General features: G+C 49.5%; 1 protein-coding gene across 6 annotated transcripts in view; it reads left to right on the top strand.

Annotated features, from left to right (window-relative positions):
* The first annotated feature begins 2,128 nt into the window (after nucleotides 1-2,128).
* The window catches only part of PPFIBP2 (PPFIB scaffold protein 2), a 135,234-nt gene continuing 126,160 nt past the window's right edge, over nucleotides 2,129-11,202 (top strand). Inside the window, exon 1 of one of the 6 annotated variants that reach the window (XM_012744180.3) lies at nucleotides 2,129-2,349. The gene's annotated coding sequence lies outside the window, so the exon portion shown is untranslated. Of the gene's footprint in view, nucleotides 2,580-11,202 lie in introns of all 6 variants that reach the window. The other 5 variants (XM_076002212.1, XM_012744181.3, XM_076002214.1 and 2 more) reach the window with 5 other exon arrangements.

Here is an 11,202-nt window from a genome sequence, read left to right as displayed (position 1 = left end):
GTTCTAATAGAATGATATAGACAGCCAAAATTCTTTGTGGAATGAGGCAGGTATGAATAAATGTGGTGATATTACCCAGTCCATGGGGTTGGGGACATAACCTGTCCTTTGCCCCACAGGGATATAACATTACCTACATCACAGATGCAAGGAATGTGTCCTGCCGCACAGAAGAGGGTGGAGTACACTTATCAATAAGAGTTGGTCCTGCTCATGCAGTACCTTTGGAGGCAGAGGAGAGGTAATGTACTGTCTGGCTTCCATCTGGGATATGCTTTGATCTGACAATTCTGCAGGGTACATCTGCCCCTAACAACTCACCCTGGTACCATAAATCCCTGCAGCTAGAATCACTCTTTGAGGCCAAGACATTTCCCCAGGAAACCCCTGTTAATGTGCCACCTTGCTTCCTGATTGCTGAGGCAGGACAGGATGCAGAGCAGGTCTGGGAACACCTTCTTGGGCTTCTTTCAGATGAAACTTTGCAGCTGAGAGGTCTTGCTGGATTTAAGTGAAGACTGATATCTCCACGACCCACAACAGTGGTTCTTAAATTGTGCTGCACGTAAGAATCACCTGGAGAGTTTTAGGAGTCCTAATGCCAAACCCCTAGGGCCTAGACCATTAAATCAGAACCTCTGGGGGTGGGACTCAGACATCAGTACTTTTTAAGACCTTTTCTTCCACGTGGTTCCAAAGTGCAAATAAGCTTGACAGCCAGTGGCTTACAACATTTTACAAAGTAATTGCATAGTTCCAAGAGCAGGCTAGCATTTTCTAGGGGCTGGGGTAAGGACAGTGGGTCCACTGGGGCAATAAAATGTGGGAATTGGAAACACTCATGAACTCGTGTGAACTGTGGCAGCCTCAGTCTGCAAAAGCCTCTCTGCGGCTATTTTAAGGAAGTGAAAGAGAACTGAAGAGCGTCCTCTTGTAACACAACTCTTGTGGGCCCCAGCCTTCCTCTGCTGCTGGCCAGGTTCCTGCAGTGACCACACGTCTCATATTTGTCAGGGTGGCTTAAGTTCTGTTCACATGTACAAGTCTTCCGGGCCCACAGTAATTTCAGACCACAGGGGTAAATTTGCTTTGAAAAAAGAAGTTCCTGTGGAGTTTGTCAGCACTCCAGTCTGTAGAGAACTGGAGGCCAAAGCTGTGGCAACTGCTGCCAGAGCTGGGGACTGTGCCAGAGTCCCTGGTGTCGCTGCCATCTGAGGCCCACAGGGATTTCAACCAGCCGAACTGAGCAGCCAGTCCTTGGAGGCCCAGGCAGGGCCACAACCTAGCAGTACAACTAAAGGGGATTCAGGCCACACACGGCGGTAGGTGTTGGACTAGGTCTCCAGGGCCGAGTCCTCCCCAATTCGAGAACCCATTCCTGTGGTCTCTCATCACCACAGCTTTCCTTGGACCTAAGGTGCCGACACAGGTACCGGTACCATGGTGCTGGGCGCAGGGAAACGCTTCTTGCCCTCAGCTGTTCACAAGACTGGGCACCAGAGCTTTTGTTTGGCGCCAGCCACTAGAGGGACCTCCGCCCCAGGTCTCGGGGTTCGAATGCGGCTAGACCTAGGGTGCCTCGGGGCTTTCCAGCCGGGGGTGGGGGTGGCGGCTCAGAGGCGAGGAATGAGTCTGTCTTCAGGCCAACTTCAATTGCGATGGGATCGCACGCGGGCGGCCGAGTCCGGACGCCCCAAGGGTTGCTACGCTGGTCGTGCCCCTAGCACGGGTTTTCTACGCTCCTCTCCCTCTTCGCAGTTCTCAACACAAGGTGTCCTTCTTCCTCGCTTTCAGTCCCCGTGGCACGAGAACGGCGCCGAAGGGCTGGAGACGCCCCGGGGAGTGCGAGCAGCAGCGAGGGGACCCACTCGGGGGACCTCCCTGCGCCGGAAGGGCGCGGGGTGGGGGGACAGGAGGAGGAGGAGGTGAAACGAAGGAGGCGGGGCTCCGGGTGGGCGTGGCCTGCGCAGGGAGGCGGGGCTTGGGCCAGACCCGAGCGCGGCGGCCCAGGGGGCGGGGTTGTCGAGGCAGGTCCCTGGGGAACAGGAACCCGGCAGGACGGGTCCCGGCGGACTGCACCGGTGCGGGAGAGGGAGGGCGGTCCCTGGGGAAGGTCCCAGGGGTGGGGGAGCGGGCGCTCCGGGACCAGCCTCCCGCGGGTCCCCGCCCCCGTCACGTGGGCGCCGGACTCGGCCGCTGCGGTCGGTCCGCTGGTTGGTCCGGCAGTTGATCCGTGGGCCGGTGGCCTGTGGGTCTGTTCTCGGCTCTCCTGTTCAAAGGTGGGAGAGGTACACCGGAGCGGCCCGCACACCTGAGCCGCCCGGAGAGGAGCTGCTGCCCCGCACCCAGGTCAGTGGGCTACCCCACGCCCCCGGGCTCGCCGCGGGATCCCGGACAGGGACCGTGCCGCATCCAAGAAGCACACAGGCGTGGGGGGCAGTGCCTCTGTCGGTCCCGGAGCGTGACCCAGGCGTGAGGACGGGGACGCTTCTCCCCTTTTCTCTGACCAGAAGACTGGAAGGAGGATGTAACTACTGCGGATTTGCTTCGGAGTCCGCGGGCAGTGGACGCTCCTGCAGGTGCCAGGGTGGCCCCGGAGATGCGCAGGGGGGTCAGTTACCTGTGCGGGCGCACCCGAGCTCTGCTCAGCCCGGGGGGGCAGCTCCGCAAACTAGCGAGCCCAAGGTGGTACGGAAGCTTTAGTTCTGTTTCCCGGGCGAATCTCTGTTCAGCAGAGCGTGTGTCCAGATGCGGCGCCTCCGCTAAGACCAGTTCTATACTGTAAAAGCAAAAATGCAACATGCTTTCCAAAAATCTCAAGCCACTGCGTCCCAGTAGACTGCAGGATGGGGATGGTCCTATTTGAAAGTGAGTTCCTTCTCCCCTCATGACGTCTGACTCCAGACTGGCAGTTTTTCCTCAGATGAAAATAAGATAGCTTAAAGACCAGAACTTCCAAAGTTTGGGCAGGATTAAAACAAGCATTCTAGGCAGTGTTTAATCCTCTTTAAAAACAAATCCAATTATGATTACTTTTAGAGCGGCTGGATATTTGGTATAGATCCGTCTCCTTTTCCATATTTTGCTAGTCTGCCTTTCTCTTTATCTCTCTCCTTCCTCAACCATTGCTTAATTGATTATAACACAAATCTGAAGCATCTCCAAATTTTATGGTGTATTTTGTGAAGTTAAATGCTCAACTACAGAAAAGTATTTGGCCGTAGGCATAATTCATCTTCAGCATGTTCATTCTTTGATTATTATTAGTGTCTACAAAACACTAAATGTTATCTGATTTAGAAATTATTTCTCTCTTGGGCTTAAGAGAGGCAGCCTATCTGTACTCTGCTTAAGTTCGTATTTGAATAACTTTGAAGTAGGAGATGCGGAAGATTGGTGAGTTTTTCAGATTGCCTTTATCCACGATTTTATTTAACATGTTTTAATTAGTAGCATTACTTTGCGATTTGATGATGTACCAGTTATTAGCTTAGTATTAGTATTCCTGGGGAGACAAGCCATGGCTTCTTTACTGCTATTCCTAAGGCAGATGTGTTTAGACTTTAACACTAAGTGGAATGAGATCAATGACATGAAGGTAGTAGCAAACAAGTTGTGGGAATTCCTGCTTTTCATCTGAGCAGGGAGAATCTGAGATAATTTCAAGAAGGGTGAGGTATGTGACGGACCTCAAAGGTCCCAGGTTTCTTCAGGCAGAGGAGGGTAAAGCGTGGCCTGCGCCGTGAGAGCTGTGTGGGCAGCGCAGACTGGCTGTGAGAAGTGGTCAGTGGTCCAGCTTAGCTCCTATGGCAAGTGGCAGACAATAAAGCTGGTGACAAGGATAGAGCATGGTCCCAGCTGGCCATGAAGGCCGGGGCAGAAGTCTGGTCTTTGAAGGCATGGGAGCCAATAACAGGTTTTAAGTGGTGATTGATGTTTCTGTGAGTTTCTCAAAGTCAGAGACCTTGGCCCTTGGCCCTTGGCCTTTCTGACTCCCAGCCTGATAGAGATAAAATCCAGTAAATATTTGTGGAATGGATGGTCTGACAACACTTTAGAGCAGGGCTTCTCAAACATTAGCAAGCTTGATTATCACAGGAGATCTTGTTCAAATGCTGATTTGGATGAAGTCAGGGATGGGACCTGACAATCTGCATTTCTAGCAAGTTCCCTGGAGGGTGTCATCTCTTCCCTATCTACAGGAAGGATTTAGAGTAGTAGCTTGCAAACCTGGCAGTGCCTCAGAATCGCCTAGGGACCTTTGCAAAACATTCAGATTAAGTAGGTCTGGAACTTTTTTCCAAGTTCCCCCAGGTGATTCTGAGGACAGCAAGGTAGGGATTGCGGTACTGGCTTTGCTCTGGAGCACTGTGAGCAGCAATGACAAGGGAAAAGGATATTGGGGGTGGTGAGGCCAGTCAGAAGACTGGAAAGCCAGTTCAGAGTGTAAGTGATGAAGTATGAGGCCTTGTTTTGGGCCTGAGAATGTGGTGAGGAAGGGTCGGGTGGGGGAGAGCCTGGAGAGAGAATCCAACTGTAGGTTGGCCAACTAGAGAGTGGGAGGTGTCATTCTCTATACAGATTGGACAGGATGAAAAGGGAGGAGGAACAATTCTGGGAAAATTCAGCTCTGGACATGAGGAATGATGTGCTTTAGACTATGTTTTGGGTAAGATTTGAAGGTCATTTTTTACTTGGCCATAATATATATATATATATATATATATATATATATATATTTTTTTTTTTTTTCTCTCTGAAGTACAAATCTGTTCATGATGCTCTCCTGCTTAAAATCATCTGGTGAATTTCCTCACGCAAAATACAAGAAGGAAGAGCTAATATAAACACGACTGACGAGGTGTTTAAACATTTCTTATGCTTCACAGATTGTGCACTCCCCTTCAAGATGTGACAGTCACACCTCCTGGTGTGGGCACAACTAGGCTGAAACTCTTGGCAGCTTTGTTTTTTCCTGAGTCACTATCTTTCCTGCTTCCTTCTTTCTCTGGGGAGTTCCACTTTCCTTGGCCTATTCGTTTCCTAGCATCATTCTTTGGTTCTGTTTTCACAGAGGCCACTTGAACTCCAGGAAAGGTGGCCTGCATCCCTTACATACTCTTAAAGCCAGGTCTGGATTGACTTTGTTTGTGGAGAATGTTTGTGGATCTCCACAAGGTCCGTTCTTATCTCTCACACATCTGGTAAATAATCTAAAAGATGCTGTCCTAGGGAGGTCTGTTTAGTTTGAGGCCCAGATCTCCACAAAGAATTCTGAGCTTTGTCTTCAGTAAATTTGTTATTTCTGTTGGCCTTAAGGTCATTGGTTTGATGCTTCTTGGTCATTCTTAATTTCCCCTCTCTTTTTCTCTCACATTCACGCAGATACATTTATAACACTGAGAGCTGAGCATTCATTGTGCAGGATGTTTTTAATCACTCTATTCCTTGTTGTGTAGTAACCTTGGCCTCTGTAACACATCTGTAGATGGGAGGCCTAGACACAGGTGGGATAGGATCAATATCCTACTGATAGGATAAAGTATAACTGCCCTGTATGGCATTCAAGGCTCTGCAGAGGCTGGCCCTAATTTAGCTGTCCAGCTGCATCTCTGCTGTTCCCCAAAATGAGAAACTCAACAATTTCTATTCTTTTATGCCTCTCTGCCTTTGCACACACTATTTCCTCTTTCTGAAAACCCCTTTGTCCCTGTTCTATAAGAGGGATGAACTCATATATATATATATATATATATATATATATATATATACTGAAGGATATAAATCCTTCAGGATTTATATCAAACTCTTGAAACCCCCTCATCCCTAAGTAATTTTTACTTTTCTGTTATGTACATATCACATCAAATATAGATCTCTACTGTGCTATTTGGTCACTTAATTTGCATGTCTCTATCCAAACCCCCTCTGGATTGCTTCTGGGCTCCATCAAGTCTTGTGTGTGACTCCATGCCTGGCAGATGCCCAGGAAGTTTGTGCAGAGGTGAGCCTGAGTTGGCTGGCTTTGCAATGTTCGCCTCAGTGAAGAAGGGCAGGTTATTTTGTGTGTGATATGAGAGAAGCTGAAAGACTGGGAGGAAGGACAGGCCCAACCAGGAGTGGGCCCACATGGCTAGAGTCATGGGGTTGGGTGGGGACACTGGGAAAGGTGAGGCTGGAGTCATGGGCTTGGGAGAGATCAAGGAAGGTCCTGAAAATTGGAGTTGAGGAATTTAAATTTTATGCTGATGACATTGAAGGTTCCATACCTAAGTATGGAAAAGACATGGTGAAAGCTGTGTTCTCAGGAGGATTCTGGCTGGGAAGAGCAGGTTGGAGGGATGGCCTGTTAGAATAACCCACTGAGGCAGTTTAGGATCTGGATCAAGGCAGTGGAGTAGGGATAGAAAAGAATGAACGGAGGTGAGTGAGCATGACAAGAAATCCCGCAGGCTTTGGTGACTGATTGGATTTGAGGGAGAAAGAAAAGAGTCAAACTGGACACTAGCATGTTGTGCTAGTTTGCTGGGGGAAGAATGGGACAATTGTTAGTAGCAGAGAGCATGGAGGAGCTTCTTGGAAGGGGGAAGGGAAATGAGGGTGGTTGATTCTTTTTGGAATCAAAAGGAAGCCTTGGGTGGTTTCTTGCTTGCACTGTATATGTTTGCCCATGAGGATGGTGAAGCCCAAAGAACCCTACCCAAGGTCACCTGGCTCTTGGTGACAGACCCCAGGCATCCTGGCCTGGGGCTCTGTCCTCTGTAGCACACTGAGTTTGGCCAGAGGAGAGTTGCCAGAAGGTCCAGATGGAGATTCCATTAGGCCACGAAAAATGGGAATGAGACCAGATTTGGGGTGAATTCAGTCTGCAAAACAGCTAAGTCTGGAGTCTTATAGGTCAAACATTCAGAGGGGAAATGTTTGCTGGTAGCCAATGCCAACGGGGGCCTGAAAGCTCATGAGGCCTCATTTTTGTCCTGTGGCCTAGCTGTATGTGGGGCTGATGGGAGGTAGGAAGTGATTTAGGGTATCAGCACTCTTATATTTGTTATGCTCAGTGTGGATACATGTGTATAAATTGCTTTATTCTGGGAATGTAATCACCAATCAGTTTATCAATTCCATGGAAATTTGTATGCCAAGACTCAAACACCATTTTTCCCCCTAAACGTTAGGGACACATCCAGACAGTTCACGAGAAGCTGCCCATACAGCAATGGAGTGGGATGGACACAGGCAATGGCTAGGTGGGGAAGGCAGCTGATCATGGGGACCTCCTTCAAGCAGGCCCCTCTGTAGGCCAGGGTCCAGGATCTAGATGGTTGGGTAAGGGCCGTATCTGTCAGATCTTATCTAGAATCTGCTCTGCTATGGACAGACTCGGTGGCCCTCTTCTCATCCTTTCCTTTCACACCTCTGGCTAGCCAGGCTCCTCAGCCTCCCAGGATGGACTCTGGCATGTGCCATGTTCCCCGGCACAGTGATCACTTTGGTTTGCTAAGGCAGAGCTGGGTTAATGCATGCGAACCATTTGGATGATTGCCTGGCACATGATGGTTGCTGAATAAAAACAAAGACACAAGGAATACTGCGAGTCAACTTTGAGGGAAAATTTGTCAAACCTCTCTTGTTCTTTTGAGCTTTGTAGCTGGGTCTTGCCAGTTTCTACCTTATCTTGTTCTTAATTTTTTTTTTTTTCCCTCTACTAAAACCAAAATGTGTGCATGAGCCTGCTCACCCATGGTAAAGTAACAGGGACAGCCGTAGATTGCGGATTTAGATTTGAGTTGCCCATGTGTTAGGAGCACACGGGTGGAGGACCCAATAATGAATCTCCAGGAAGAGATTTGTTAGCCCAGGTGAGGCTACAGGGAATAGCTCCCCTGGCAGAAAGGCCCAGAGAGCCCTGGCAAAAGGAACTCTTTGGTTTGCACGTGTGTGTGTGTGTGTGTGTGTGTGTGTGTGTGTGTGTGTGTGTGTGTGTGTGTGTGTGTGAGAGAGAGAGAGAGAGAGAGAGAGAGAGTTGTGTAGGAATCAAGAGGTCTATTATAGGGACAAAGGGGACTAGGAGAGGCAGAGCCACAGCTCAAGCTTAGGAAAACCAAAAATGGGTTACCTCTTTCTTGCCTGATAGGTGGCAACTCCTCTCTCTTCAGGAGCAAGTTTCCTTCCTCCAACACAAGGTCTTTCTTTCCCTGAATGCAAAGGTTTTTGCATGAGGAGCTGGTGGAGGTGTAGACTGGCCCCACAGAAAGCTTCCTCCAGAGGGAAGGACAGAGCAAAGTTTCATGTGGTGGGGTAGTGCTGTTCCCATTTTATGGGAGTGCCAGAGAAGTAAAGAGATGTGTGACCATTCCAGAGGATTCGATCTAATTTAATTTATTGTTCAAATTGGATGCTTTAAAGAATGAAAGGTGGCCGATAATTGCTAAACTGGATGGGACCCTGAGATGACAGGACTGTCCCAGGCACACTGGGATGTATGGTATCAAACTCAAAGTTCAAAACTCCGATCTGAAAGGCAGGAGGATCGATTGAAGTCAGGAGTTTGAGACCAGCCTGAGCAAAAGAGAGACCCGGTCTCTACTAAAAATAGAAAAAGTCTCAGCAACTAAGGAGGCTGAGGCAGGAAGATCACTTAAGACCAGGAGTTTGAGGCTGCCGTGAGCTAGACCGATGCCATAGCACTCTAGCCAGGGTAACAGAGCAAGACTCTGTCTCAAAAAACCAAAAAAATAATAAAACGCAACCCTACCCCACAAAAAAATAACCTCAAAACTCCAAATTCTAGGAGCAGTGGGGGCAGGAAAGGGGCGGGGGTGTGGGGAAAGTGGATTGGCATGAGGGGAGGGGAGGAATTGATTTGGGATGGGAAGGCAGATCCTTCTAATTCAACATTTAACCAAAGCAAAAGAATAGTTCTTGGCTCTGACACCTGACCTTGCCTGGATGTCATGGAAGTTTTATTACATAAGCTCTTCCTGTGACCAGCCAAGACATCTGGTTCTTCGATGCAACACGCTCACCTGGTAACAATAACACCAGCCTGTGTGTCTGTCTAGGTTTTCACTGTGCTGGCTCACTGGTGCGGCACAATGCCCCAGGCAGGGATTATTGTCCTGCTTCAGGGGATGAGGAAAACAACTCCTCCTACCCTCCCCAACTCCCCCACCCTTCCTGCCATTCCAAAGTCCTGGCAGGCAGCAGGCTTTCTCCCTCAGGAGGACTTGGCCGCTCTGGCTCCCGTGGACCCTGGTAGCTCTAGAGTGTGGGCTTTGAATCAGAGTCGTCCATATAAATCCCAGCTCTGCACAGATTTGCTGTTGCTACTTTGAGCTTTAAATTCCTCACCTGTTAGATGGGAACAAACCTCATTTGGTTGTCGTGAGAATTAAGTGAGATGATGACATGTTCACTACAGTGCTTGGCACATGATAGGCAGTCAATGGTATTATTATCATTATTATTCTCTTAGGAAGCCCACGAGAAATGCTTTGTCAGGAGGAGAGATTTACATCATCCAGAGTGTTTATTCTGAAATTTCACGGGGGAAGTAGTATTTAGAGTTCAACAGAAAGTTCAGGAGGCACATTGCGTGACGGGGTAGGGAACACCTTGGCTTCAGATGGTTGCTCACCAACATACAGGACAGGACAAGGGCAGCAAACAGAGAGCTCACTGCTCAAACCCACTGGATGAGACACGGCAGGGTAAGTGCAAAGTCCTGCCCTTTGGCTCTGAAAACCAACTATGTGAGTGTCCTGCCCATCCATGTGGAAAAGTCCACATAAATTGGCTTAGCCTGGCTGCACTAATAGAAGTCCTGGGTTTAGACCTTGGTAGGGTACCTCTTCCTTGCATTGCCCAAGACTGGCCACACCTAAAGGTGATGTCCTGGCCCCCACACTTCAGAGGCAGGTAGAAAAGGGACCCCAAATACTGCAAAACTAGGGGTCCCTCTCCTGCAAGCATTGGAAGGACCTGAGGACAGACAGGAAAACACAGGGATGTGACTGCTGTTTTCAGGTGGGTGAGGGAGCAAACATGTTCTGCATTGCTCACAGGGCAGAGCAGAGGCCCATGGCAGTGATGGCAGTAGGAATTAAAGAGGAGGCTGATTTTAATTGGACACGATGTAAGACATTTCTGATAACTCAAGCTTGTCTCTGTGGCCAAGCAGCTGTCTTAGAGCATATATTGGAGTCTACCTGAAAAGGGTATTGTCCAAGCAGTATTGACTAGACAGGAGTTTGTAAAATAACAGGGGAGGATGGTGTGCAGAATGGTTATAGGTATAACTTAAGTGCTGTGGGATTTCTGCAAAGAGAAAGCTTAATGGGTTAGCCAGCTGGGGCTGGGTCCTGAGGAGCTGAGAAGGGGAGGCTGTCTGGGGATCCCTAACCAACTGAGTGTCGTGAATAAGAGGCGTAGAGGCCTGAGCGAGCAAAGTGGGATCAAGAAATGCTAAGGAAACCAGCTTAGCTTGCCTCTTCCTATTGTTGAAATTCGAAAAAAGAATTTGAGACTCATAAGGGCGAAGGGTCTGGAATGCCAAATGCCACAGTGGCCCCTGAGCTGAGACGACTTGCAGCAGAGGTAGGCTGGGGAAGACTGGCCTTCAAGCTGTGCAGAAGCTTCTCTACCCAAGCCACAGGCTGAACATCCCACTTAGTGAAAGGAAAAGGCACTTCCTCAGAGCTTTTCCCCACTGAGCAAAGGCTGCAAGTCTGAGACCATGATCCCAAAGATGTGACTGTACTGTGTGTATTCTCTGCTGATGCCTGCCATGCCCTAACCACCTGACCGGGTCATGAGACCTCTTTCAGACTCACAGGCTACCCTTGGAGGTTTTGAGAACCCAGCATCCTGGGACCTGGAGAACCAGGGTGTGTGATGTGAGGCACTGGGCCCACAGCACACAACAGAGTATGGCAGGTGTAGAAGGGATGATCCAGGGACACTGGGGCATCTATCCGCAGCCTGGGCCACAGAACAAGGTTCCAGCCCTGAGAGGAGGCGGAGGTGATGTGGGCACCAGGGCCTCATTCCAGCAGGCTGAGGCTTTGGGTGGGGTGCTGTGGTTAAGCAGTGGATGCCTGAGGGGCATAGTATCTTGGTCTGGATGGCAGGGAGGGAGCCCGGCAAGGGGGTAGGAAGGGAGGCCATGCAACCCAAAGGCAGAACTGGCCCACTGGATCTGGG

This window comes from Microcebus murinus, chromosome 4 (genome assembly GCF_040939455.1).
Source record: "Microcebus murinus isolate Inina chromosome 4, M.murinus_Inina_mat1.0, whole genome shotgun sequence".
NCBI classification, from domain to species: Eukaryota; Metazoa; Chordata; class Mammalia; order Primates; family Cheirogaleidae; genus Microcebus; species Microcebus murinus.
The sequence above is the reverse complement of the archived record's forward strand: the minus strand, read 5'-3'. Positions and strand labels throughout refer to the sequence as shown.